This window comes from Narcine bancroftii, chromosome 2 (genome assembly GCF_036971445.1).
Source record: "Narcine bancroftii isolate sNarBan1 chromosome 2, sNarBan1.hap1, whole genome shotgun sequence".
NCBI lineage: Eukaryota > Metazoa > Chordata > Chondrichthyes > Torpediniformes > Narcinidae > Narcine > Narcine bancroftii.
The window spans coordinates 75,754,158-75,780,272 of record NC_091470.1 but is presented as its reverse complement, the minus strand read 5'-3'; positions in this window follow the sequence as shown (position 1 = coordinate 75,780,272).

Genomic DNA, 26,115 nt, shown 5'->3' with positions numbered 1-26,115 from the left:
ACTGTATAAAAGTGCTCCTGTGTGGCCTCCTCTACAATGGAGAGATTGGACACAGCCTAGGAGATCGCTTCACTGAGCACTTGACTTTGTTTGTGGCAACAACAGGGACATCCCAATGGCCAACCATTTTAATTCCACACCCCATTCCCACATGGACTGGTGCACTGCCAAACTGAAGCTACCCGCAAATTGGAGGAACAACAGTTAATATTCTCTCTGAGCACTCTCCAACCAGGTGGGGTTAACATATCCCTTTTATGTTAGGCCCCTCCCCATCTTTCTTCTCTTTCCCTATCCCTGTCTCCTTTCCTCCAGCTTTCCTGCCCCTTCCCTATGCATTCAGAGAGTTTCCCCTTCCTCTATCACTGCTTACTTTTTCTCTCTTCTGCTCTCCCACCTATATCAACCTATGACCTCTTACCTGTTGGTCTGTGCACATCCTCCTGCCCCTCCCTCCCTCCTCTCCTCTTCTCTCCAACCCCCCAACATTTTTTTTCCCCAGACACTTGCCTGCTTTTTGCTCATAGCTTCACAGAGGACTCAGGCCCAAAACATTGGTTACCCTTTACTTCCTAAAGACTGAGATGACCAAACCATTTTGGTTGTAAGACATATAAAGAAAAATACAAGGAGTTACAGGCCAAACAATATTAAGCCAACAGTTTTCAACCAATGTTTCCATGCTCCTTTAAAAGGCCATTTAAAGCATGTACAGATTGCAGTCAGATTGGGTGGTTGGACCCTATGGGAGAAGCGCTGAGATTTTGCACAATGCGCTAGGCGGGTCTGCACCAATGTATTTTTTTATTTTTTTGACGTCCCACTTAAAGGATATTGACTCTCAACACCCAGATGCTCCAGCATACTTTGAGATCTGGAAGCATGCGATCGAGGCGATCATCCGCACATAGACTGAGGTCATCAACACTAACCAGAAGAAACTCATGCTACTACACACTAAGATGGGCCCGCACACTTTCCAGGCTATCTGAGACTACAAGGATTTAGAGCCAGCAATGGCCATTCTGGAAGGCATGTACCGGCCCCCGACGAATATACTCTACTCCCGGTACCTCCTCAGCATCAGGTTACAGAAATCAGGTGAGGTGGAAGATGCTTACCTGGGGGCACTGTGAAAACTAGAATGCCCATGCATGATCGAAGCTGGGGTGACTGCTGGGGATGCGAATCAACTTGTCAGAGATGCCTGTGTGTAAGGGCTGCGGTTGAGGGCCATTTGACAGAGACTGTTGGAGGAGAATAATGCTTCCCTTACCAGAATCATGGAGGTGGTCTGCTCCCTAGAAGTTGCAGCTCACCATGTAGAGGTCTTTGATGCTCGCCTCTGGCCTGGCCGAAGACAATGACAGCAATGCCTGTTTGATAGCGGTTGTACTGAGAATTCTGTGCACCCAAATGTGATCTGTACGCTGAAACTCAAAGTATACTCAGCAAACTTTGCTATCATCCACATCAAACAGGACATTGGCAATGCCACAATGCAGGCCGTAGATAAGACCAACCTATTACAAGTGGAGAGCGATGCTTCTGACATTGCCTTCGCTGCTACCCTCAATCAAGGGGGCAGACACGTGGCCTATTTCTCTAGGACCCTCCATGTTTCAGAACTGGGACACTCCACCATCAAAAAGGAGGCCCAGGCGATCATGGAAGTGGTCCGCCACTGGCACCACTACCTGGTTGGCAGTAGGTTCACCTTCCTCATGGGCGTTCATGTTCAGCACCACCCACAGAGGCAAGATCAAAAATGACAAGATATTGCGCTGGAGGCTGGAGCTGGCCACCCTCAGCTACGACATCCAGTATAGGCCGAGGAGCTCAATTACTCCCCTGATGCCCTGTCTGGGACCTGCACCAATGCGCAATTTGAACAGCTTCAGATGCTGCATGACACCCTTTGCCACCCGGGCATCACGTACCTGTACAACTTTATAAAGTCCCAGATCCTCTTCTTCATTGTGCAAGAAGTCTGGACTATGACTGAGTCCTGCAGGGTCACTGCAGAGTGGAAAACATGCTCTTCTGCCTACCACAGGCCCATGTAGTAAAGGCCACTCGGCCCTTCAAATGACTCAGCGACAACTTCAAGGGACTGCTGCCTTCCACAAATAAGAACATCTATTTCCTTTCGGTCATAGATTAATACTCCTGTTTTCCCTTTGCCATCCCTTGCCAACTCCATTATCAAGGCACTGGCACAGATCTTCATCATGTTTGGGACCTGGCATTCATCCACAGCGACCAAGGGTCCAGTTTCATGAGTGATGAGCTGCACCAGTACCTGGTGGTGCGAGGCATTGTGTCTAGTCATACAACTATTTACAACCCCAGGGGCAATGTGCAGGTGGAATGAGAAAACGGGGTCCTTCTGGCCCTGAGGTCAAAAGGCTGGTCCATTAACTGTTGGCAAGGGGCCCACCCCAAGGTGCTCCTTGCCATACAGTTGCTCTTGTGCAGGGCTACCAATCGGACCCCTTGCAAATGCCTTTTCTTGTTTCCTATGAAATTGGCGACTGGTGTCTCCCTGAGAGCATGGCTGACATCTTCAGGACCAGTACTCCTCCACAAACATGTGAAGACCTACAAATCTGACTCCCTGGCTGAGCAGGTGCACCTCCTCCATTCAAACCCAAGTTATGCCTACATCAGGTACTCCGATGGGTGTGAGGACGCAGTCTCGACCAGGGTCCTGGCACCAGCAGGTGCCCTCTCATCCCAGTCCATCCAGGATCCCCTGGGAGCCAATACTCTCTCTTTGCCTCTCTAGAAGGCCTCACTCCCTGCAAACCCGCTCAATATCGACACCCCCACTTCGAGCCTGTCCTGATATGGTCCCAGAGGCACAGACGGCCGCCTGAACTTATAGATACTACTCAGTACCAAGAACACTGCCCTCCCGGACTCATTTTAAGAAGGGGGTGAATGTGGTGATACAACCACTACTCTGGCACTCCTACTAACCTACTGTAGCTGCTGTGCAAATGGCTCTGACGCAAAGTCCACAAACTGTACAACAGGCTTTAATTAGGTTAAACTTGTACATACCAGTCTCATTATCTTTGCTGGTGCTACCTATCTGAATGCCCCACCTGCCTGCTGTCAATCGCCGGCCCATATAAAGACTCGAGCTGGCAACTTTGGGGGCATTCAGATACATAGCACCAGCAAAGATAATGAGACAGGCATGTACAAGTTTAACCTAATTAAAGCCTGTTGTATAGTCTGTGGACTTTGCGTCAGAACCATTTGCACAGCAGCGCAAATGGCTGGGCATCTGAATCACATTCTGCATGTGTAACAGAGTTAAAAATGGGTTTTAATAATTTCTATATTTATGAATTTTACCTCAGTGAATTTAATAATGTTTCTGGTGGGGATGTGTTCAGCAGCGCACATCACTCATGCATCCCTTAAGCCCTCCATTCCTGTCTCTCACACTGCTGTTTTACCTTAGTAAGGGTAAGTGGGGGAAGACAATTGCTACTGGACTATTTTAAATGTTTTCCTTGTAGAATGAATTGGTTATGTCATCAACCTTAATGTATATTGTTCATTAATAATATTATTATGCTCTACAGTTGGTTTTGTATTGTTTAAACCATTAATGTAAGTTTTATGGATGTTTTTATCTTACTGGTGCTTTAGCTCCATTGCCATGTGCTGGTCATGTGTTCAACGCAGCTCTGCTGAGATTTCACAGTGTAAATTCTGTTATTTTCCATGCTTGGGAGCAAAGGGGTAAAAAAGGAAGAAAACCCAGAAGACGATAATGGTTGTATTATTTTGTCTTCTAAAGGGAGCAAATAAATGCTGTAAAACAACTCCATGAACCATCTCTCCTTCTACGCCATATGCAAACCCATTATTCATGAATGAATGATAACATATCAAGGATTCCAAAACGAGCGGATGCCAGACTATGAGAGCTTTATGGTAGAAGGCATCAACATACCTGCCACTCTCTGCCTTATACAACATAATTCCCGTCTCTCACTTCATGTTGCTCAGGAGCTGGATGATCTCCTGAATAATAAAACAGCATATGGTCTCCAGTATTAAACCAGAGCATGAATTCTCACCTCTGAGCCAATAGGACATGGGTGTAAATGACCAACCAGAGATATGAATACAAATCGAGATAGCCAGTTCTATTGAATGATTTGCCACCTTAACTAAAGGAAAAATAGAAAATACCAGACATATTCAGTAGGATGGGCCCCAAAGTGTCAACAGGAATTAGAGGAGCAAATTTACCAGGAGATTGCTGTCAGCTTTAGGTCAAATAAGTTTGTCATAGTAGATGAACATAACATTCCATGTATTGAGTGGGTATTCATAGTGTGAAAGGTTTAGATGGGGTGAAATCTGTTAAATGCTATTGGAAAAACATTGCCTAGCTGGAAAGAGTACATTTGTTGCCTGAACTATAGAGAGAGGCTGAACAGGTTAGGGCTTTACTTCTTGGAGTGCAGGAGGATGAGGGGTGATCTCATAGAGGTGTAAAAAATTGTGAAAGGAATTGATCGGTTGAATGCACAGAGTCAGGGAACCAGAGGACATGATTTTAAGGTGGGGGGTGGGGGGGAGAGATTTAACAGAAACCTGAGGGGCAGCTTTTTTTTTTAACATAGAGGTGGTGAGCGTATAGAATGGGCTACTAGAGGAGGTGGTTGAGCCAGGTACTATTTCAATGTTTTAGGCTAATTTGGGCAGATACATAGATAGGATGGGTTTAGTTGTTGTGGGTCAAGTGCAGAGGGGTGGAACTAGTGTGGGTGGGACATTTTGGTTGGCATGAACAAGTTGGGCCTGTTTCCATGCTGTAAGACTCCATGGACTCTACCTGGGTAAGAAAGGAACAGAGTTAATGTTTCCAGTTGAAGATATTACATCAGATGAATCATGGAAGTGCAACCATGTCTGATTATTTGTTCATTGTCACATTTCTGTGTGTGTACATGTTATGGATAAATTGGCTGCCATGTTTTCTCATTTACACCAGTGAATAGATTTCATTACCTGTTGAATCCTTTGCAGAGTTCTGAAGTTACAAATGTTTCCTCTTATAAATACATTTTTTTTTCAAATCTGATTCTTGAAGTATAACCAACACCATACGGTTCAATCATCTGCTTGCAGATATTTATACATTTAGTTGGCATAAATAGTGTAGTTGTCAACATTTGATGTTACATAAAAATGAAAGAGATTAAATGTTGATTTAGAACACAAAAATAAATGATCATGGTCCTTCTCGCTGTTACCCTCAGTCAGAATCCAAATATCCAGCATTTTTAACTTCAAGAATAGTCTTTCCTACAGTTGTCAGGCTCTTGAACCTCCCCACTCTACCCTTACCATAACTTTTTTTTAAGATGCTGAAAGGGCCCAAAAATAGAAATGATTTTTTTTTAAATGTAGATATCCGGCATGGTAACAGGCCCTTCTGATCCACTCGTCCACACAACCCAAATACACCCAATTAACCTACTTACTTTGATGTCCTTGCAGCGTGGGAGGAAACCAGAGCAGCCGAAGGAAACCCACCCAGACACAGAGAGAACGTGCAAACTCCTTACAGTGTACAGCAGATTTGAACCATAATAAATTTTGGTTGAGGAGATCAATGTTATACAGAAAAGCAGGCAGAACCATGTCATGGGGCCACTCATACTCTGCTGGAAGAGAAGGGGATGACTCAGTTTAATCCATCACCATAAATATATGTGTGTGCAGTGAACTGGAATTCACTGTCTTTACGTCGAGTTGATGGCCGACCCCTCTCTTGGCTCTGCCCCCATCAGTCCCGATCACCCTGTTTTCCTGCCTTACCCCAGAATGACCTGAATAGTCGTTAGTTGTAAGCTAATAAAAGTGTGCTTGTGCTCCACACAAGTCTCTGAGTACTATCGATCATGTTACAATTTTATTAGCTTACTTTTAAAGACAGGATGGAAGCCTGGCGTTCTCCAGGTTGACCATTTGTCCCCAGAAGAATTTGCCTACTGCAGTTGGAGTGCTTCCAGTCATACATAGAAGCCACCCAAAAAGTCTTTCACTCCGATGGCTTCCGGAGATCGGCCCTCCTCTCTTGCGTTGACCCCAAGGGATACGCAGACATCAGGGACTGCACGACGTACGAGACGGCCATCGAAGGCCCACTACATGAGGCCCCAGAGCGACATGCTGGTGAGGACGGACTCTCATAGCATCAGCAACAGCTGGGTGAATTACTGAACGACTACGTTCTAGAACTACGGATGCTGATGAGGAAGTGCCACTATGAGGCGTTCTCAACTCGGGTGAGGGAGGAAGAACAGTCCGGGACACTCTCGTGGCTGGAGTGAGATCGAGGTACGTGAGGCAGTGACTGCTAGAGTTGGGGGAAGAAGGACCTTGCCAGTACCCTCGATTTAGCAAAATCCCTTGAACAGGCCCAACTGGGAGCAGACCACCTCGCTAATGAAAGCGGGACCTTCATGAAAAGCCAGGACTGCGGAGCATGGCTGCCCCAGGTACCAACTACTGCAGCCAGGAGTGCTACTTCTGTGGACAGGCCAAACACCCCCACGCCAGATGCCCCGCGAGAGACTCCATGTGTTCTGGATACAGTAAGAGGGGATACTGGGCAAAAGTCTGTCGGGCAAAGGGGAACCCCAAGAAGGCTACCACGTGCACAGCCCCTGAGAAGTCGTACACCCCATGCCCAAGCCTAGAGGTGTGGGGCCCCACCTCTCCATGCTGCTTGCTGCCGCCAATTTGCTGTGCCTCATGGCGGGAACTGCTACTGGAAGAGAAGCAAAGGCAGGAACGATGATCGTCACCACTATTGGAAGAGAAGCAACAGTGGCCATTTTGGCACTCCTCATGGTCAATGCCCCCTCTCTGGCCTACAGATCAAGACAACAGGGGCAGGGATAGAGATGCAGCCTCCGGGGTGCTGGCATCAGTCATCCTCGACCAAGAGAAATCCCACCAGCTGAGTAACTCAACGGTGCAGGTGAGGGTAAACGACATTTAATGGGCTGTTTAATAGACACTGGCTCGATGGAGAGCTTTATTAACTCTATGACCACTTGGCAGTACAAATTAAAGGTTTACCCCTCAGACTACTACAGTTATCTAGCATTGCAATTGTATTCAGTGACTATTCAGGGGTATTGTACTGTGCACTTAATGGTAAAGGGGGGGGGGGAATTTTGCAAGTTCCAACTGTATGTATTGTAAGGTTTGTACGTTTCTGTGTTCCTGGGCCTAGACTTCTTGTGTCACCGTAAAAGCGTGACCATGGAGTACTCAGGCCCACTTTCCTCAATCACTGTACAGAACAGAAGGTCCCAAAAGACAGACTCTACATGCAGTCTCTTTACACTGAATATCGAACCCCTCCTCTCACCTGTTCCAGAATCTAGCCCCTGACTGTAAGCCAATAGCTACAAAGAGCAGGTGATACAGTGCACCTATAACTATGAGATAGTGTATAGGCCAGGTACACTCAATGAGCCTCCAGATGCCCTATCCCGAGGAAACTGTGCTGCTGTACACACCAGCCAGTTGCAGCCACTCCATGATCAGCTCTACCACCCAGGTATCTCTCGCATGGCCCACTTCGTCAAGGCACGCAACTTGCCCTTCTCTATTGGAGACATAGGGAGATGATCGGTCATGCCAGGTCTGAGCTGAGTGCAAACCGCACTTCTACCACCCCGACGTAAGGGCACCTGATAAAGGCATCCCACCCCTTCAAATGACTCAGCATCAATTTCAAGGTGCCCCTTCCTTCCACCAACGGAATTGTGTACTTTCTTAACATTATTGATGAATACTCACATTTTCTGTTCATCATCCCCTATAATCATCAGTGCTCTGCACTCCATTTTCCCCATGTTTGGGTATCCCAGCTGTATTCATAACGACCGGGACTCATCGTTTAAGAGCGAAGAGCTACACCAGTACTTGCTCGCAAGAGGCATCGCCTCCAGCAGGATGATTAGCTACAAGCCCTGGGGGAATGGACAAGTTGAAAAGGAGAACTCAACAGTTTGGAAGGCTGTAAAATTGGCCATCCAGTCTAAAGGCCTTCCAGATTCACACTGGCAAGAGGTTCTGCCCAACACGCTCCACTCCATAAGGTTACTCCTCTGCACCGCAACCAATACAACTCCTTACGAGCTAATGTTTGCATTCCTGAGGAAATCCACTTTGGGGATCACTCTTCCAGCATGGCTAACAACACCAGGACCAGTCCTGCTGTAAAAGCATGTGAAGAAAAGCAAAACAGACCCACTGGTCGAGAAAGTGCACCTACTGCATGCAAATCTGATGTATGCCTATACAGCATACCCGGATGGCAGGGAGGACATGTCTCAATCAGAGACCTGGCACCTTCAGGAACTGAGGTCCTGACACCAACAATAGGCCTGGAACCTCCAAATACCCCACGCAGGGTTCCAGATGACATGGTTCTAACGGAGCTACAACTAGATCTGGGACCCCAACCTGGACCCCAAAGTCCCCCCTACCCATTACCCAGGAGGCACAGGAAGTTCTGGAAGAGCAAAGTCCACCAGTGCTGAGGCACTCAACCAGAATAACCAGACTCCCCCAGACAGACTCAACTTGTAAATAATTGTACAAAAAAAAATTTTGAATGTGGTCTCCGTTTTTGCCCACAGGTTCTTTTCCGAAGGAAGGGGTGAATGCAGTGAACTGGAATTCCCTGTCTGTATGTAGAGTAGATGGCTGACCTCTCCTCTTGGCTTTGCCCCCGTCGGCCTCAATATAAACCCTGTTTTCCCACCTTACCCCAGAATGACCTGAAGACCTCTGTAAATATTGGCCGTTAGTTGTAAGCTAAAAAAAATGGGTTTGTGCTCTTCACTAGTCTCTGAGTACCTTTGATCACGTTACAGTGTGCTTCACTACAACAATTCCTTGAGTGCATCATGTTTTGTTAAGTGCTCAGTCATTGCAATGAGACTTGAACCTATGATATTCATAGACTTTCTATTCACTGTTCCACTACTAACATTTACAGGGTGCTAACTGATCATATCAGCAATGCGGTACAACATCTCTCACTTGGTTTGACCAATTCCTGTTTAGATCCCCGTCTGATCAGCTATTGGATTTCATCACAAAGTGGTCCAGAATCTCTGGAAGGAGCTATATGCTTGTGTTTGTCAGTCCCCATACATTTTCACACATCTTCAAGCAGCAACATCATCCATAAAGTGGACTCCAAACTCTTCAGCGATGGTTTGCACATTGCAATGCTGCTGGCTGTAAAATGTACCTTACCTGAAGATAGACACTGACAGAAAATGGATTTGACAATCAGCTGAGACATGCTTTTAAGCTTACCAACCTGTTGGAAACTGTTTAAATATCTGAATGTTGATGAGGCAAAGACACATTAAAATTGAGAGCAACAAGAAGACTGGAAAACTGGAGGAATACACAAAATGCTGCAGGAACGCAATGGATCAGGCAGGGTCCATGGAAAGCAGGACCCTTTCATCTGGAGCAGGAAGGGGCAGAAGCCTGAATAAAAAGAATAGGGCTGGGAGGGGGAGGAGCGTGGGCTGGTGAGAGGTGAGTACAGTTGGGAGGGGAAAAAGAAAGCTATGAGGCGATAGGAGGGCTGAGAAACATGCAATCTGATAGGAGGACGAAAGGTGGGAAGCTAGTGGAAAAAAGATGGGTGTGGGTAGGGAGGGGAAAGGAAGGAGGAATGGGGCTGGAGAGCAAAAGAAAAGCAAGAGGGTGGAGTTTGCAAAGAGGAGGTTGGTTACCAGAAACAGGGAAAATCGATACAAGTTGTATAACGTGATCTACCTCCCATTTACACCTGACCTCAACTTAACAATACAAATTAATCACACCATTCAAAAATGTTCATTATAAGTAAGATAAAACAAAATAATAAAACAATTAAACATATCTCAGTTAAAAATGAATTGGAAGGATGTACGCTTGCCATTCCTTGTCTTCCTTCAGATAGCTGTTGCTTTGTCTTGAATAGAGAGGCTGAATTTGTTTTGTCCAACCTGGCATGGGTTGAGCAGGCAAATAATCACTGGGGAACTGCAAGAAGATAGCTGGGAAATTGTTAATCGTATATGCTCAGCAGGTTTGTACATGGGCTGTGGATTCCTGTGACCCAGTGAGCTACTGAACATGTGAAACTGCTGACATGCTTTTCCAGAAAGTCCAAGGCCACATTTCACAGTTCATTCACTGCAGAGGCAATATCGTGCTACAGGTTAGTAAGAGAAGGTGTTGCTTGGCTAATATATGCCAGAGAGATGGTCCCTGCAGTGATTCAGGAAACTCCCTCTGTTGTGTGGAAGCTGGAAAGAGAGTGAAGTGGAGAGGCCATGGCTAGCAAGCACGGTGCACAATCTCACCCAAAGTGGAGCTGAGATCTGGAAACATACTGTCTGAAGAGCCAGTGGAAGGAGGTACTCCAGCAACATTTAAGAAGCGTATGGGTGAAACATTTGAAATGCCAAGGCATTGTAGATTATGGACCTAGAACTGACAAATAGAATTAGCAGGAATATATAACACTGGACATTTTTTTCCCCAAAAGGTTTGGCTCTTGAGAAACAATGGGAGATTATGATAGATAACTGCAAGCTGGACTCAAAGTTCAGATTTGCTGTATCATGTAGGAAGTTGGAGAAACGTTATATTAACTTTTATTGAATTTTGCATGTTTAATCGTATAATGATGCAGACACATTGTGTAAATTCAACTGACCTAAAAATGATTTGCCGCTGATTTTCATTTGTAAACAGTATACTACGCCTCTTGTGGCAGTGACCAACAATAATCGGCCAGCACTGATAGATTCCAGTTGCCCTGATACCATTTTCCCATGGCCGCAATATTCTGATGAAACCTTTCACCATGTTTGTCGCTGACTGCACTGAGATCAGTAGAGAAGAAGGTAGAAAAGGAATTTGAACACAGTTTTGAGCATGTTGCCAAACAGCTGAATGTATTCACAAAATTAGGTTCTATCTTAAAAATGGTAAGTAGTAGGACAATTTTAATGCGACTTTTGTGATCAGCAGTCTAAAATCCATAAAATACACTCTAAAGTGATCAGGAAGCAAAATCTTTGTTGTCCAGTGTAATTGATGGTCAGCGTGAACATGATCAGCCAAAGGGGCAGCTTTAGTGCTGTAGGACTCTCTGAATATTATTAGATGGTGAAACCATAAGATTTCATTAACAAAGCCCACACATTGAAGAATAGCCACAAAGCAAGGAATTGGGAAGAAATGGTAAATTAGATGCCCACTGAAGGTTTGGACAATTAGAATTACAAGTTCCTGGAGGCAACTCTAACTTCACACTGATAGCTGGGTAATAATAAATCAGTAACATGTTACAGCCCTCCATTTGACTTCAGTGGAAGGCCTCAAGAGAGTTCCAAGATGCATGTTGCCTCACCTCACTGTTAGCATTATCCTCTGCGGTCCAGACTGCCCTCGCGGATGACTGAAAATTGCCAGTCAAATTCCCCAGTGTGTCCGCCAGCTTTTTGATCCTGAGTGATGCACAAAATAATAAACAATGGCTATCATTGGGCTGATGTTTATGGGATCTTGCTCTGCAGAAATACACGTGACAACCACTCTTCATAAGGACCTTATTTGAGAGCACGATCCTCCAGCACGTTTTGATGTTGAGAAAGTCGCCAATGAAATGCATTCTTTAATTATTCTTACCATTATAATGATTATTTCTTGAATTATTACTGTCATTTGAATCCAAGACTATCAAAGTGAAACTAAAACAATGTGGATCAAATATTCATCTAGATTTAGCTTCTTGAAATGCCTTGCACAGCATACTGTTCTGTGAGGAGAATTTCTTTTTCCACTATGTTGCAAAAGTTTCAAGCGCAATTGAACCATGCAGATCTATTCCCACTTGTGAGGTTAACTTTATTATTCACAGATGACTTTGACATTCCTGAATTAGTAGGACATCTACACTTATGGGAATACCAACTGTCTTTCTTGAATCCCTTACACATTGTAGAATATTTTATTTATAGCCATATTCCATAAAGTACCGCAGTTGTGAGAGTGAAATAATGCATCCATCACTGTGCTCGGCATATAGCTCAACGCAACAAGACCATGAAAGTCTGATGCATTAGGAGCCACACTGAAGCTGATGGTTTCTTCATGGTTTTAGTATTGTATGCTGGGCTTTGATTGATCCACTCACTGAACACCAAGATTAGTCAACATGTCCATATGCAGAGGTTGTGAGAAAATATTAAATGCCCCTCTTGCCATATCGATCTGGCAAAATTGTTGATTGTGAAAAGCAAGAATCTGCACTTATGTAGCACCCATATTGCAACTCACAGGAATATATTCTGATAAAATGGACATAGACCCATAGATGTGACTGTTCACACAGATAATCAAAGCTTAATCAAGGACAAAGATTTTAAAGGAACACCAGTTAAATATCATTCCAAGTCCATCTTCAAATTGACTGACAACTCCTCAATAATGGGCCAGGTGTCAAATAACACGATGGAATAAAAGAAACGGATTGAAAATCCGGTGCGTGCTGCCAATAAAACAACCTTGCTCTCAATGCCAATCAAATGGAGGAGTTGATCATTTACTTCAGGAGAGGGGGCAGAATCCACATCCCTGTTCATACTAATGGCACAAAAATTAAAAGATTAAATAACTTCAAGTTTCTAGGGATAATTATCTTACCCGACTTGGATAAAGCACATCGATGCAACATTGATGCCTCGATCCTCAAGGACCCCCACCACCCAGGCCATGCCCTCTTCACTCAGCTACCATCAGAAAAAAGGTACAGGAGCTTTATGACGAGCACTCAGTGGCACAAGGACAGCTTCTTCCCCACTGCCATCAGATTCCTGAATAATCAATGAACCAAAGACACTGCCTTACTTTTCGTTCACTATAATTGTTATTATTATTTTTATTTTTTATAGTAATTGTCATAAGATGGTTATAATATGAAGGTTTACACTGTGATCCTGCTGAAGACCCCGAATCTCAGGACAATATATTCAGATTCTGATTCTGAGAAGTCAAACCAACATCTACTTTCTCAGAAGACAAATGAAGTTCAGTACATCTCCCTCATCCCTCATCAACCTCTACAGGTGCACCATTGAAAACATACTCGATGGATGCATCACAGCGTGAAGTTGAAGCTGCTCTGCTCAAGATCGGAAGAAGTCACAGAAAGTAACGAATGCAGCTCAGGATATAATGCAAACTTCCCTCCCCTTCTCGGTCCCCATCTTCATCTCCTGGAAAGACCGGGAAACCAATTCCATCTGCCTGCACGTGCTCCGTGTCCCTTCATTCTCTCCACCTTGATGTGCCTGAATGCATCATCATATCTGCTTTACCGCCTCCTCTGGCAGCAAATTCCACGCACCTCCCACTCTCATGTATTACAGATTTCCTTTGAGCTTTCCCCCTCTCGCCTTAAATCTACCCCCGCTGGCATTTGACATTTCCACTCTGGATAAAAGATTCTGACTCCCTATCCTAACTAGGGCTCTAATCATTTTATAAATTCTTATCATTTTAAAAAACTTCCAGACATTTTATAAACTCATAATGTGTGTGTATTTCTACTTAGATGTCTCCTTAGGCTCTGCTACTCCATAGAAAAATATCCAAGTTTGTCCATCCTCTCCTTATAGCCACTTCAGTCCAGGTGAGCCTCTTGTGTACCTTCTTTAAAGCCTCCACATCCTTCTCATAGTGTGGCAACCAGAAATACACACAATACTCCAAATGTGACCTAATCAAAGTTCATCCCTGAAGTCCCGTCCAATGAAGTCAATCTTGTCGTATAATCTCTGCTGTTGCTATTTCAGGGGACTGTGGACTTGCACCCCAATATCCCTCTGTACATTAATGTGCATCAGGATCCTACCAATTACTGCATAGCTCCCTCTTGATTTGATCTCCCAAAACTTATCAACTTTGCAGTCAGGATTAAAATCATTTTTTTTCCTAATTTTCCAACAGATTTACATTCTGCTGAATCCTTCCTTGCTAACCACAGCTCCATCGATTTTTATCTCAGCTTCAAACATACTGAACTTAATATGAACTGCACACAATATTCCAACCAGTGTTATGTAAAGTTGAAACATCGCTTCCCAACTCCAGCATTCTAATCCTGACACACAAATCTGACTTCTTCACCTCCAGCAGATCTATGGAGAAAAATCCCTCATGGTTACCCAGATCTAGCACCTCTAACCATTCCTCTTACTGGTATAACGTACTTTTCAACAATGCAGGCTAGTTTAATCTTGGAGATATAAACAAACAGCATTCATCCAACAGCCAGTGCAGTTAGCAGCGAATGAACCCTGCAAAAGCAGGTTGCAAAAGGTTGCCTTGTTAATCTTATATTATGAGCCCTGCACCAGTCTTTTAGGGGGACTCACAGCTTTAGTCTCTTACTAGTTTAAAAATCATGCACATAAAGCTTATGCAGATTAGTGTTAAGAAATAAAAATCTAAATATGTCTGAGAGAGTAGCAGGCAATTACTCCGAGGATATAAAACACTCAAGAACAGAATATGTTTGGCAGAATTAAACAGAGGGACTGCAGAATCTGTCAATCTTTGCTCCCATGGGGGTTTACTTAGTTGCTAACTGATACATGTTTGGCTTACACTTCTCCTCGTTTAAAGAATGATTTATTATAGTGGTAAACCTGTTAATTAATAACTTTAGGGATAGACAGGCTGTGCCGTTTATGCGATCACACTTCGGTTTTAGTGGTTTAAATCATCCAATTATGAATGATAAGATGGAATGTTTGATTGTTTTATGGTATGTAGGCATCACTGTCAAAGTACCTGCCACCACATCCTCAAAGCTAATTAGGTACGGGAACTGGTTACTGGCTTCAATAATGATAGTTGTATCTCAAGATTTAATTTATTATGGACTCCTCCACTTGAAAAAAAAGTTAAATAATTACCTTCCTTGTTCCAATAATGCTGGACAACAAATTTTTCAAAAGATTTGCTTCCTGGAAAAAAAAATGATAGACAACTTCAAGCTGAACACAAAGATAATTTCAGATTTGCTGTGTAACGTGGGAAGTTGGAGAAACATTAAATTAACTTATATTGAATTTAACATGTTTAATCACCTAATGGTGCTGACACATTGCATTCGTTCAACTGACCTAAAAATGTTTTGCCGCCGATTTTCATTTGTACTCAGCACTGTCAGTGTCCAACAATAGTCGGCCAGCATCGATGGATTCTAGATGCCCTGATACTCCTTTTCCATGGTTGCAATGTCCTGGTGAAACCTTTCACTCTGTTCGTCACTGACTGCACCAAGATCAGCAGGGAGGAAGTCCGAGTGTGAATTCAAAAAATGAATTCTCAATGACACGTTGGACTTCATGGTTTTGTACACTAAAAGTGGATTTAAAATATGGCAGGAAATCACAAGAATAGGTTGTATCTTAAAAAAAATGGAGCACGATAGGAAAATTTTAAGGTGATCAGCAGCCCAAAATCCATAAAATACACCCACAAGTGCTCAGGGGACAAAATCTTCGTTGTCCAGTGTAATCTCAAGCAACTGCAATGATAATCGGGAAATAGTTGACTATGTAACTTGTCAAAATGCATAAAGGCTTTTACATACAATGTCAATTTAGGTCAATTTCTATTTATTTGTTCATTTTTTAGGATCTTGACTGGTGGAATGGTTAGTATTTACTATTCATCAGTTTGGAAAGTCTGAATACAGCTCAGTTGACCAAACAGTTGCAGTCAAAAACTGTTCAGTTAAAATTTCATTTAACTGGCCTTCTTACTCCTTTTGATTTGATTGAGATGCACAATCCAAATCTTGTACATTCATACACACAGTTGGCTCTCATGATCGAGGATCAAGCATGGCAATTCACAGATCGACCAAAAGCACCAGTCAGTGCCATTATATCACTCTTCCATTTCCTTTTCCATTGGGAGCTTCATCCACCAATGTTAACAGGAACAGCTGGCATTTATTTCTTTGACAGGATAATGGTTTACTGAGAGATTTCTGGCTGACTTAACATTTACTTTAGAGCTCCTTCAGCCCAGTTGGGGAGAAAAGTGAAGAGTTGACTCAAACTCTGATTATTCACTTGAATCTTTTTTTAATATATTTTTTTAGATTTTTATTTCTTGCACTATGAATCATATCAATAACAACATTCACAAATGATCATTACTATTATATGCACAGTGACATTTCCTCTCCCCCCCTTTCCCCTCCTTCCATCCCTCTCCCCTCTTCAAAAATCAATAAATAATAAAACACATAAATCAAAGAAATAACAAAAAACAAAGACATCGTATCGTCCACTTTCACATATTTAAATCTTATCGTGCTCATAGTCATGTCATTTTAAGAGATGGAGGTTTGTGGTTGGCATTCTCGGATATATTTTATGTCTGGTTCCCAAATACATTCAAATAATGTACACTTGTCTTTCAGATTGTATGTAATTATTTCTAATGGAATACACTTGTTTATTTCTGTATACCACTGTTGTATTTTAAGGCTTGTTTTCATTTTACAGGTTGTCATAATAAATTTTTTTGCTACTGCTAGGACTATCATAATAAATTTTATTTGGGCTCTGTCTAATTTTAGCCCTAATCTTTTGTCTCATATTATTTAACAGAAAAGTTTTTTGGATATTTTGGTACTTTTTTTTTGTGATTTTGTTTAATATTATGTTTAGATCTCCCCAGAAAGTTTTCATTTTTGAACATGTCCAAATTGCATGTTGTCCCAGTCCCATCGATCTGATGCTGTTGGGTACCACTCTTTTAATTTCTGAGAGGTAATATATAATCTATGTAGCCAGTTATATTGTATCATACATAATCTACTATTTATCATGTTCCTCATTGTTCCTGTACATCTCCCATGTTTCGTTCATTATCTCTATGTTTAAATCTTTTTCCCAACTTTGTTTCAGTTTATACTTTGTTTCATCCTCTTCCTTATATTGCAGTTTGATGTACATGTTGGTAATAATTTTTTTAAATTATCATTGTGTCTGTAATTAATATTCATAGCTGCTACTTTCTGGTAATTTCAAGCTATTTCCCAGTTTATCTTTTAAATAAGTTTTCAACTGATAATATGTAAACATTGTACCTTGTGTTATTCCATATTTATCTTTTAATTGCTCAAATGTTATTAAATTATTTCCCAAAAAAGCAATCTTTTATTTTCTTGATTCCTTTTCTATCCCATTCCTTGAAAAATAAATTATTTGTTGTAAAGGAGATTAATGGGTTTTGTGTTAATAACATTTTTGGTATTTGATCATTTATCTTTTTTCTTCCAAGTGTATTCTTTTCCAAAATTTAAGTATGTGATGTAGTACTGGTGAATTGTTGAATTGCACCAGTTTTCATCCCATTTGTAAAATATGTGTTCTGGGATATTTTCTCCCAATTTGTCTAATTCTATCTTAGTCCAGTACTGCCCTGTAGTAATTTTTGAAGTTTGGTAGCTGTCGCCCTCCTTGTTTGTAACTCCATGTTAACTTTTCTAGTGCTATTCTTGATTTCTTACCTTTCCATAAAAATTTCCTTACTATTTTCTTCAGTTTTGCAAAAAGTTTTAAAATATTTTATTCTAACATCTGGCCATCCAAATTATACTACTTCCTCACATTTTGCATAATCCCCATTGACTAAAGGCATAATTTCACTTTTATCACAATTAATTTTATAGCCAGATATTTCTCCATATTCTTTTATTCTAACTTCAAGTTGTTGCAAAGAACTTAAAGGATCTGTTAAAATAAATCGAAACATCATCTGCAAATAAATTTATTTTATTTCTTCCTGATCTACCTTAATACCTACAATCTTAGAATCCTGTCTTATTAATTCAGAGAAAAATACAATTGCTAAAAGAAATAAAGCTGGTGATAATGGACAACCTTGTCTACTTGATCTAGTTAAATCAAAAGATGTTGAAACCTGACCATTAGGTTTCATTCATAACATTTTAACCCAATCTATAAATATTGATCCTAATCTACATTTCTCCAAAACTTTAAAGAGAAAATCCCATTCTAATCTATCAAATGCCTTTTCAGCATCTAAAGCCACTGAAACATTCAGATCTCCCCTCTTTTGAACTAAATGTATTGAGCTAATCAACCTTGCTACATTATCTGCAGATTTCCAATCCTGAACAAATCCATTTCGATCCATATGTATTAACTTTGGTAAATACTTTGCCAATCTATTTGGTGGCATTTTAGCTACTATTTTATAATCATCATTTAATAATGAAATTGGTCTATAAGATACTGTTCTCTATCTTTCTTTGGTATGACTGTAATAATTGTAGTTGAGAAGGATTCAATAGAGAATTTATCTCCATAGCTTGATTTATCACCTTTATAAATGGAGGTTTTAAAAGATCCTTAAATTTCTTATAAAACTCTACAGAGAACCCATCTTCTCCTGGTGACTTATTATTTTGTAGTGAACTCATTACTACCTCACTAAATTCCCTTGCCATAAATACTAAATTCAAATCTTTTTGTTCCTGATCATTTAAACTAGGTGAAGTTATTAGAGATAAAAATGTATTAATCCTATTTTCATCATGCACTGATGCCGATTGACATCGTTCAGAGTAAAATTCCTTAAATATATCATTTATTTCTTGTGATTTATATGTAATAAGCCCCAAACTTTTAAAAAACTGCATTAATGACTCCAGATGTCTGTTCTGCTTTCAATTGCCATGCTAAACATTTATAAGCCTTTTCTCTTGATTTATAATGTCTCTATTTTGTTCTTTGATTTAATTTTTCAGTTCAATATGTCTGAATATTATTATATTAGAGTTTTTTTATTAATTATTTGCTTTTTCTTTTCTCCAGAAAGATTATTTTGTAAATCCTTTTCTAATTAACCTATTTCTTGTTCTAATTGATTGGTCTCTTTTATATATTCCTTTTTAATTTTAGCTGAATAACTTATTATCTGACCTCTTAAATATACTTTTAATGCAGCCCAAATAATACATTATTGTCTACTGAATAACAATTCTAAATTCTGAATTCATTTCTAAAATTTCTGAATTCATTTCTAAAATTAGTTGAATTTGTTTTTTTTATAAAATCTTTTCAATAACGCATTATTAAACATCCATCTACACAGCATTATTTTTTCCTCAAGAATTAAACATGTCAATAACTGTGGAGAATGATCAGATATTATAGCTTTATATTCAACGTTACTAATTCTTAACTGATTCACTTGAACTTAACACAGTTCACCACTTCCTCCTCTATGTTAAAGCAGATCAATCCATGTTCACCTCTTTTATACCAATTCTGCCCACTAAACTCAGGTTGTGAATTCTGACTATATTTACTTGAGAAGCTCCTTGAATTGTATTGAATTATTTATTGTCCCATCCAAGCGCCCCAAGTCCGGACTGCAGCTCCTCACCCCGGCCACCCACCGGCATTCCCGATGCCCCAAATGTGGATCCTCACCTTGGCCACCCACCCATCCAAGCTCCCCATGTCCCGGCCACCCACCCATCCAAGCTCCCCATGTCCCAGCCACCCACCCACTTGAGCTCCCGGCACCCTGACCATAGATCCTTTCCCCGGCTGCCCACCCATCCGAGCTCCCGACACCTTGAATAACACAGGTACTTACCACAGTCAAAAGTAGTATCTGTGTAAAACTTGACCCCTCAAATTTGAACTAAAAAATTGGTCCCCAAAATTTGACTATTACATGAGTGTATACTACGTATCATGTATATTACATTTTTAATGTATTATTACATGACAATAAACCTTTGAAGAATAAAAATATAATACAAAAAAAGTGCAGGAATAATATTAAAGAGTTAAGTACAGTTTAACAGTGCAAGGGAATCATCTTTTAGTCATGGGTTAAGAGTCTGATAAATGAAGGAAAGAAACTATCCTTCAATCAGGAGGTATATGAAACTCATGTATCGTCTGCCAGGCAAGAGAGGGGGGAGAAGAGAGTGTGACAGGTGTGGGATGGGTACTTTAATATGTTGGCTGCTTTCCCAATGCAGTGGGGTTGATGGAGGGGAAGCTGGTTTACATGATGGCTGAGGCTGCGTCCACAACTCTCTGCAATTTCCTGCAGTCTTAGACAGAACAGTTCCCATACCAGACTGCGATGCATCTGGACAAGGTACGTCAATGCATGTGGAAGCATTGAGTTGCTTCCTTGGCCAGAGTATTAATGGAGTTGGACCAGAACAGATTAATGGTGAAAAGCTTAAAGCTCACCACTATCTCTACTTTAGACAGAGTGCGTGCTCCACCTGCTTTCTGGAAATCAATGATCAGTGTCCACCTTTTCCTAGCATCGAGGGAGAGGTTGTTGTCCTGACACAAGATTTTCTATCTCCTTCCTTTACTCTGTCTTGTCGTGATTTCAGATCTGTTCTACAACAAACCTACAGTTAGAGTTGTAACAGTCTTGTGACACAAATGATGGCTCATTACCCTGTCTCTAATCTTTAGGCTCCATCTCCATGTCATGAAGCAAACAGATCCCACTTGCTCTCTGATGTCACATTCTTCTTCCTCCCAATAGCATTACCCTGCTGCAATAAAAATTCAATCCCCAGTCAATTTTCCCCAGGTCATAAATTTGGTCTTACTGGGAGGAGGGGTACTTATAAAATTTGTTTTGGTGGAAGCTGCAAAAAAGGAAGTAAATAAAAACCTCTGCAAATGTTAGAGTCGAGCACAGAACAAAATGAACCTGAGAAACTCACCAGGTCACGCAGCGTCAATATAAAACAAGAGGCAGTCAGCGTTTCGGGCCTGAGCCCTTCTTCAGGAGTTTTCTTCAAGGGGACCCAAATCACGGTGAGGAAAGTGGTGTAGCTGCAAAGGTAGCACTTCCTGTGGCCAGAAGGGTAGGTACCGAGGAAGCAATTGATGGGAAGAGATGAGTGGATGAGAGGATTGCAGAGTGAGTAGAGAGTAGAGAGGTGTCCAGTGGTGGGACCCAATTGTAAGAGTCGGAAATTGCAGAGAATGATATGGCTGGTAGCAGAGGCTGGTGGGTGAAGTCAAGGGGAACGCTCTCCTTGTGGTGTCTAGGGGAGGGGAAGGGGGTTTAGGGCAGATGAGCAAGTAATAGAGGACGTGATGAGGGCTGAGTTAATGTTTTTTTTAATTTTTACAGGGCTCTGAAGGAGGTGAAATGTTTTTTAAGGACCCCTGAGAGGTGGTGATTTTCCTTCTCCTGAAGAAGGGCACAAACCTAAAACGTTGACTGCCTTTTGCTCTCTATGGAAGTCACATGACCTGCTGAGTTTTTCTTGCAGTGCACGTTTGTTTACTGCAAAAAGGCCCATTTTAAAGCCTGCCATGAATGGTGATTTGCCTTAAGCAAATCCATGAAAGAAGATGCAGCCAGAATATTCTAGTATTGCAAAATTCTCTTAATTTCCCTTCTCACGAATTTGACACTGAAATTGTCAGCTGCAAACACCAGCAATAGTGCAATAGCAACATGAGAACAGTAGACACAAGGTCAGAAACAGGTCAACGAGTTCATCGAGCTGCTATTCAATAATGCCTGAGCTGGTCATGGACCCTGCCTGTTCCCCACACCCCTTAATTCCACTATTCTTCAAAAATGATTGAATGAATCTTAAAATAGGTTTAATGAGGCAGACTCCACTGCATCCTGGGGGAGAGAATTTCACATTTCACTACTCTCTGGGAGAACCAGTTCCTATTCATCTCTGCCTTAAATCTATTCCCCCCAAATCTTGAGGGGCTATGTCCCCTTGTGTGAGTATTATGATCTGACAGTGGAAGCAACTTCCCTGCACCTATCTTACCTATTCCTTTCATAATTGAATGTTTCTTCAAGATCTCCCCTCATCCTTCGAAACTCCAATTCATGTCATCTCAAGCTGTCCTCATAAGGTAACCCCCTTATTTCCAGAATCAACCTGCTGAACTTCCTCTGTGCCATCCAAAAACCAGTACATCCTTGCTCAGTAAGGAGACTAAAATTGCACACAGTACACCAGTTGCAGCAAAACCCTCCATGCTTTTAAATTCATCAAGCAATGAAGGCCAAAGTCCCATTTGCCATCTTGCCTACCTGATGTACCTGCAAACTACCTTTTGTAATTCATGGACCAGAACTCTCAGACCTCTCTGCACTTTACACAATTTACAAGCTCTTGGGCTTGTGAGCAGTTAAGTGGAATGAGAATAAGAATTATTCAGCAGAAGTGAGAACAGGTTGCCGTGCAATTCATGGGGAGGTAAGATTAAAGCAGGATTTTAGTTAATGCTTGCTACAAAATTTGATCGAGAGTTAGGAATCTGAGATTATTCTCCTTGGAGAGAACAAGAAATTTAATTGTGCTGTTCAGCGTTAAAAGAGCAAATAGAAAGAAACAGCTCTCACAGGGCCAAGTAAACACAGATGTGGAATGATTGGCAAAAAAACAAAAAAGGGAGGTGAAACAAGAATGTCTGCAAACACTGTGATTTTCATTCATAGGTAAAGTGTTGGAGGAACTCTGCAGGCCCTGCACCATCCACAGGAGGCAAAGATATACTATATCACCAGTATTTTGGGCCTGAGATCTTCGTCAAGGTGTGAGCAAAAAGCAGGCAGGATTCTGAATAAAAATAGTGGGGGAGGGGAGGAGGAGGAAAGGGGCAGAGAGAGGAATACAGGCCAACAGGGAAGAGCTCATCAGTGGCCAAGGGAGAAAAGATGGCAATTGATCAGGCGAGGGGGTGGTGTAGTGTAACTAAAAGCTCTCACCACTGGAGGAAGAACAAATGCTTTTATGAGCTAAGGGTAGGGTCTTGTGAGTGTCTTCAGAAAGGTTCTGGGTTTAGGCGGGAAACCAGGGTTATAAGTGAGCAGATGGGGGTAGGGCCAGCCATCAGCACCACACACTAGCAGTGAATCCTTGTTCACTGCAGGTGGCTCTGTGAATACAGAGCTGGAGGAAAGGAGAGAGAGAGAGGGAGAGGGAGAGAGAGAGAGAGAGAGAGAGAGAGAGAGAGAGAGAGAGACAAGGGGAGTGGAGCTGAAGGAAAGGAAACAGAGATATATTGGGAGGGGCTAATGGAAAAAAGAGAAGTCAATGTTTGTGGCATTGGAATAGAAGAAACAGAGACCACCATTCGATGGGATGTGCACGATCATTTACATTAGCACCACGAAGCTCATATCCCTGGTTCCCTTAATATCTAAACAATTACTGAATATTCTCAACAATCGAGTCTCTTTAGTCCTTTAGAGCAGATAATTCTAAAGAATCACCAACCTCTGGATGAAGAAATTCATCTTCTTTCAACATCATATTATAAACTATATTATAAACATCCTCTCAATTCTACCTCATTAAAACCTTTACTGACCTTTTAATGTACACAGGCTGTCACAGGAGCTTGAATGCCTGACTTATCACAACCTCTATATATATTTATAAAGGAGCTGCCATAATAATATTAAGTTTGTAGGTTTGATGTATGCACATTGATTAGTTTCTTTGAACAGGAGAGGTATACAGTACTAGAACACCTTCATCCCATCTCAATAATGCTAACCAAGTTCCCTGCCTGAACTAGTCCCATTTGAAAATGGCGGCGTTGCCAGAGCTGCTGTAACGGTGCGGAGCCATGGAGAGTGAGGAGCAGAGATAAAGCGCTCCCACAGGTCCAACCACCCAGTCAACTTCAGTCAGCCCTGCACAGGCTTTGAACGGAACCATTAAGGGAGCCAATAGCAGTTTTATTTAAAATCCTGCAACTGCGTCCAAGATGGTGGCGCCTCTGATCGGCAGCAGCCACGAGGGGTTGCAGACTCCAGGGGAGTGGAGGACTGGCACAGTGCACCAGAAAATGGGAAGACCACCCCCTGTCTGAGAAACAGAGGAGACGACCCACAGGTCAGTGACCACAGTGGTGGACCAGTGAGGGGGCTCTGTGGCTGAAAGATCTCATGCATGGCGACTTGAGGCGAGGAAATCACAGAGGCTTTGGGCTGTTGAAGACTGATGTCAGGAGACTCACACCAGGCTGTGGACTGCTGAGGACTGGCTCAAAATTGGCTGAAGGGGTACCAGGTATCGGAACTGGGATGCGAGGGGGTGCCAAAGGCACTGAAGGGTTCCTGACTATGTCAGAGATTCAGATCTGGAGCTCAGGTCACCAATGGTTTGGACTGGACTCTGGATAGCTGCAGAGGCTTCTTAAGCACTGGAGGAGAATCTATGGACACTCGGTGACTCTGGGGGATCTCTCTTTTGCTTCTCTTTCTAAAGTAAGGTTCCATTACTGTCACATAATACTACATTTAAAACATTAAATAACAAGAAATTCTTTAACTTTTTCCAGGACAAGGAAGACAGAGAGTCGCCACTTTGTCCAGCACCCCTCACAGAAATCTGACTGTAAGAGGCACTTCAGGCAATTTCTGCAGATGGCGAATCTGTCTGCCTCACATATAATAATTTATTACTATGACAATAAATTGAATCTCAAATCTTGAGATATTGCCCTACATGTGGTTTACATCCCTCTAAACCTTTCTTCTCCATGTATCTGTCTAAAAGTCTTTAAAATGTTGCAAATGTCCCACCTCTTCCTCTAGCAGCTCATTCGAGATAACCACCATCCTCTGTGTAATAAAGTTGCCCCTCAGGTCCCCTTTAAATCTTTCCCCTCTCACCTTAAATTCATTCCCTTTAGTTTTAGACACTCCTATCCTAGGATAAAGACTGTGACCTTCACTTTATCTATCCCCCTCATGATTATATATATCTGTGCAGGACACTTCTCAGATTTTATGCTCCAAGGAATTAAAAGTCCCAGCTTTCCACTTGCAGTCCTGGCAGCAATGTACCCTCTCCAGCTCACTGATATTCCACCAATGGCTCAGCAATAAGAACTCCACACTATACTCCAAGTAGTTTTTTCTCTCTCTATCCACCTGACCCCCCCCCCCCACTCTCTCTATACACTTCATAATTAATCTTTTTTTCTTATCAGTCTTTTGTGCTTTTAATGGCATTTATTTCAATACTGAGGTAGGATGGTGACAACTTTAAGTGATCTATGTGCGTTTTCTGACAGTGACAAGAGTGAAGACAGTCACGACGAGCCAAATGGACTCCTTCAAAGCTGTATGTCTCAGAAATCCAAACTAAATCTGACAATTCCTTGGAGAAATTCTACAGTAGCCCGGAGGTGAAAGCTCGCTCTTTAATGTTCAGTCCAGGAATCCTGTGTACGTGGGTTGTGTGATTGCAAAAATAAAATCAGTGCACTCGCAATTATGAGGAGAGAATAGATAGGTTGGGGTTGTTTTTCTTGACCTGGAGGTGACTGAGGGAAGAAGATATACAACATAATGAAAAACAATACGAAGGGTAGATACTAGGAAACTCTTCTGCACAGTAAAGTCATCTAAAATAAAGGGTATAAATTTTGTGTGAAGAATAAAAATTTTAGAGGAGATCTAAGAAGGAATTATTTCACCGACAGGGTGGATGGATCTGTAGAGGCTGATGGAGCCACATATTCTCAAAACGTTAAACTGATACGTAGTTGAGGCCTGATTTCACTGGCCATTGAAGGCTTTCGACAAAGGGCTGGTCAATCAACATAGACTTGGTGGGCTGAAGGGCTCCAAAAATAAGCGTGTATAGTTTTCCCACTGGCTGCAAAGACTTCAACTGGTTTGCCCTTATCTATTCTGCTAGTTACAAAACTCTGCATGTCAAACTGCATGAGTTTTTCAAGCTTTGTTGGGACCAAGGAAAACTGCCTCAGGATCTTCGTGATGCCACCATCATCACCCTGTACAAAAACAAAGGCGAGAAATCAGACTGCTCAAACTACAGGGGAATCACGCTGCTCTCCATTGCAAGCAAAATCTTCGCTAGGATTCTCCTAAATAGAATAATACCTAGTGTCGCCGAGAATATTCTCCCAGAAT